The 4,955-nt window shown below is 37.5% G+C and overlaps 1 long non-coding RNA gene across 1 annotated transcript; it reads right to left on the reverse strand.

The window, feature by feature from the left end:
• Positions 1 to 771: 771 nt before the first annotated feature.
• Positions 772 to 2,862, reverse strand: LOC141616343 (uncharacterized). Its single transcript, XR_012530748.1, has 4 exons — positions 2,330 to 2,862; positions 1,836 to 1,907; positions 1,546 to 1,609; positions 772 to 1,085 (listed from the first exon to the last, which is right to left on the reverse strand). It is a non-coding gene; the product is annotated as an uncharacterized LOC141616343 (long non-coding RNA).
• Positions 2,863 to 4,955: the final 2,093 nt, after the last annotated feature.

The following is a 4,955-nucleotide window of genomic DNA, read 5'->3' on the forward strand; positions in this document are numbered from 1 at the left end:
CAGCTTACTTTGTGCCAATGAAAGATACATGGACTAAAGCACAATTAGCTATGGCTTATCGGAAGAACGTGCTTAAGGTACATGGAGTCCCTAAGGACATAGTATCTGACAGAGATGCGAGATTTATCTCAAGGTTTTGGAAAGAGTTGCAGGAATCTTTGGGAACAACTTTGAAGATGAGTACAGCATTTCATCCTGCGACAGACGGTTAGACTGAGAGAACGAACAAGACTCTTGAGGATATGTTACGAGCTTGTGTGATGGACTTTGGTGGTAGCTGGGAACAGAGGTTGGATTTGATAGAGTTTTCTTATAACAACAACTATCACACTAGTATTGGCATCACTACAAAATAAATGCGGAAAACTGACGGACAAATTCCGTCAATAATGGCTATTATCCGTCAGAAATGCGGTTTTTTGACGGAAAATCCGTCAGAAATGCGCGTCACTACGATTCGTCACGAAAAACGCAATACTGCCGGAATTATTGACGGAAAACTGACGGCTAATCCGTCAAACAATTAATCTAGGATTTGACAGAAAGTTAACATAAAATTGACTTTCCTGACGGAAAATCCGTCAAAAAAGTTAACTTTCCTGACGGAAATTCCGTCAGAATTTTTGTTTTTTCTAACGAAAATTCCGTCAGAATTGTCAACAGTACTCACAAATTCTGACGGAATTTCCGTCAGAAAATTGATTTCCAGTGCGATTTCTGAACAGCATAAGAAAACCTTCACCCACATCTAAAGTTTTCTTAAATGCTTCTTTAAAGTATTCCAGTGCACACTAAAACATTACATCATCTAATATACAGTATAAATGTATATTACAATCTTAATTTTTAAATGTAAACACTAAATTATATACATCCACCATAAATAACTGTCAATGGTCATTTGACCCTATTTGAGCTGCACATGTACCTATAGCCGTCTTCTCGTTTGCTCCTTATATTTGAGTTGTCTTCTTACTAGCAACATTGTGTTGAGTTTTCAGCTTGGGAAGGCTCACATTCATATAAGAATCAGCAATATCAGTTTGAAGATTATCAACTTGAAGCTTAACCAAGTCAGCCATAACCTATACACCCACAAATAATAATACATAAAAATTTAGCTAGCACCCTGAAAGACCCCATGCTTACAGTTCTAGCAACAAAATGGCCAAGCGTAATAGGTATCTCTTGACTAGTTTCTGCTTTATATGCAAAATTTTGGATCTTGGAACACCAAATACAAAGCTATTGTTAATTTGATTACTTTTTCAAATTTAACTAATATTTAACGTTTTACAAAAACTAGGAATATTATCCTTGTTACTCACATATTACTCTATCATTGATTAGAACGAATAGCAGACTAGAAACACTACGTCATAATAAAATTGATGAATACCAGAACAAGCATATATACATGGCTAGACCTCACAACTTAATCATTCAATCACCATTCTTCAATCTAGAATAGAAAGGATGCGTCTCAAATAATAAAGTACTAACAACAACAAACATAAATGTGAAGGCAAGACCGTAAGAAAGTACTTGAACGTTTCGCTGGGTAAAATCAAGTATAAAACTATAAAACTCCTATTTGTCCGTTATATATCTGCTTACAACAATCAATTTAAGAATTTTTCAGTTACCCTATATTTGCTTACAAGAATCTCCTATTCATTTCCATTATATATGTGGTTACAATAATCAATTCACATACGTGTTATTTTGTAACACTTGTGATTTTATTAAATGAGGCAGATTGCAGTAAAGAACCAAAAATGAATAGCACATAAAAATAAGCAGGCATTTTACTACCTTAGTAACACAAATCATACCTGGTGTGAAGATGAAAAAGTGCGAAGGAGCTCTCCTCTATTACTTTGATCTACTACCTCCCGTAAATGAACCTGGTGTCAGACAACAAGCGCACGATTTTAATAAGTAAAGTACCCAAACGACTCAAACCATCAGCAATAAGATTTGGTACTCACCATAATTAAAATGAAACGCAAAATAAGCAACTACAGAATTTTAGGCCTAACGATTTTGGTCTGCAAACATGACAGTATATCTATCAAGGTAACAAAGTAACCCAAAAAGCCACTGGCAGTTACCCTTGTTACATAGGCTCCTTGGACATGGTCCTTAGACATAAGAATACTAACTTTCGTGTGCATTCTGTCAATTTTTTGTAAATTTTCCAATACTAATTGGCTTCAACATTCTCAACAGGGGTGGTTAGCATGTATTCCTATACCGTATCCAATATGTATACGAAATAAATTAGGCAAGAGCTATAATATCCTTAAATTGTTAGAGAAAAGTCAACCTGGCTCCAAAGTGTCGCCACTGAAATCCATAAACAGGCCTCAAGTCGCCTTCTTCTAGTTATGCCAACCTAAGCCTGCGCCAAGTAGTGAATTGTGTCAGACAATTATGCCAGACAGTCTACTTTCATTAGTTATTAGAAAAAATTTGACAGTGTTGTTATATATCAAGAAAAGTTCTAGGCGCATTGTAACACCTGAAAAATTGACACATCTAATTACATTCCAAAATTGAATACTCTTTAAAAAAATGAGAAGTTACAAATTGTGATAACCCGAACTATTGTCTGAGAAACCTTGCAAAATGGATCATAAAACCTAAATGAAGTGACCACAAACAACAATCTAATAGGACATAGGAGAATTCCTTATTTGGACTGTCAGATAATATGTTTTCAAATGACTTAGTAGTAAGCAGGGAGGGTTCAACTCTCAACACCTTTTATTTCCGTTTTTCCTTTCATTTTTTCACACCAAAGTAGTAAAACCTAGTGTAGTTAACAATGTGAGGAAACAATAAAAAGGTGAGTGCCAAATAGTTTGCCAAGTCAAATGATTACAGTCATAAAACATCAATTGTTAGAATATTCACGTGCATCATACATACACTCCGAAGGAATTGAATTGAGATGTTATCATCTCGTGAGCTGCGCTACACAAAAGCATATCATACTGAGATTATATTTGCACATTACGTCAAAATAAGGGGTTTTTACGGCTAAAAAGGTATAGATAAACATGGAACAAACATTTCCAACACTACTATTTTCTCACCCATTACCCGCCTCTCCTATAACAGATCCCTAATACACAATTGAATAAAGCTGGCGGCAAGAGTAAGTTTTAGACAAAAGCGAACATCAAATCCAATTTTCCCCAATTATATACAGAAATTAAAACCCTAGATCAGAAATAAGAGCAATAAACTTGAAATAAGAATGCCAAAATTAATCAATCATCACACAATGTACTTAACCCTAAGCAATAAACATCACACAATAAACTTGAAATAAGAATGCCAATTATATACAAAAATTAAAACCCTAAGCAAATACTTAACCGGAAGGTTAGGAAGACTAGGAGTGGTGAGACAGTTTTGCTTAAGATCCTTTGGTCTAGCCACGAGTCTGAGGAAGCTACATGGGAGGCAGAGGAGGCCATGAGAGAGCGTTACCCTTTCCTTTTTGATCAGGTATGTATGGTTACGGGGACGTAACCTTGTTTCTTTTAGGGGGGTAGGAGATGATCGCGAAGAGTTTTTAAGAGCTTTTTATACCTTTTTACGTTGTGTCGGTATGTTTGTTGTGATTGAGTCGGGTTGAGTTTGAGTTAGTAACATGTTTTGTGTTGAGTTTTGTTTTGGTTGTTGAGTCGGGAGTGTTGTAGTGTGTGTCTTTGTTTTGTTGTAGTTTGAACTTCGGGGACGGAGTTCTTTTTAAGGAGGGAAGACTGTAATACTACGGATTTATGAGTCTCTGGGTACTCTATCGAGTAGGCCTTACTCTGTCGAGTAAGGGTGTGTTACGTTTTAAAAATAGTTTCTGACCTGTTGGGTACTCGATCGAGTAACGTTGATACTCGATCGAGTAAGGGGGCACTCGATCGAGTACCTCAGCTACTCGATCGAGTAGTCGGTTTACGGGGGATGATTTATCGGATTTTGTTAATAATGCGATTAAGTATATAATTACTTCCGTCACTTTTCTTTACACACTTTTAAAACCTAATTGCTTTCAAAAAGAGAAATCAAACTAAGTTCTTCGCATCAATCGCATTGTTGGAAAATCCCGGAGCTTGGAAGATCGGATTTTACCTTTCTTTATACCTTTGTGATCCTTGCGTCGAGGGTAAGATCTACGTACCGTTTTTATAGTATTTCGTTAAAGTTGGTTAAACCCTAATATGGGGATTTGGGGGGTTTTGTTGTATTTCGTGATTGGTAGTGATTATATGTTTGTATGTTAGGAGGAGGATTCGTAGAGGAAGCTTTTTGATATCAGCTGTGAGACCGTCTGATTGTGTTGCTTTCCAGGTAGGGTTTCGCTACTCAGTATTAGTCTCATAATGCATTGTTGGTGTTTCGTGATTGTTGAATATTATCGTATTGGTATTGTGACGGTTGTTGACTGATTGCTGTTTGATGGTTGTGATTGTTTGTCTCTGGTTCTCGAGATGCGTTCTCGGCTGAGTGGAGTCACTTGCGGGAGTGGCTTCACGCCCTAGTTTCGCCCTCCGTGGAACCCGCCACGGGAGGGGATGTGCACATTAATGGGACAGGGTTATCGCTCGGTATGATGAGCGGGGATTTGGTGGGTACGGCTGCGGTCCCCCACTGGCAGGGCTGGTCCAGTGGACAGTCGGTGACAGAGATTGATTAGAGTGGGTGTGATTGGGTGTGTGATCGTTTGACCTGTTTGTTTACTGTGTGGTTGGGTTATATAAATTGTGTGATTAGTACTGACCCCGTTTAATGTTTTAAAAACTGTGGTGATCCATTCGGGGATGGTGAACAGTTATTGAGCAGGTATGAGTCGAGTACATGGGATAGCTGGGATGTGCCACCGTCCGTTGATAGAAGTCTTCCGTTATAGCCTTAGTAGTTTAATAAACATTTCATTTAGCTGATTA

Source organism: Silene latifolia, chromosome 1, assembly GCF_048544455.1.
Source record: "Silene latifolia isolate original U9 population chromosome 1, ASM4854445v1, whole genome shotgun sequence".
Lineage (NCBI taxonomy): Eukaryota > Viridiplantae > Streptophyta > Magnoliopsida > Caryophyllales > Caryophyllaceae > Silene > Silene latifolia.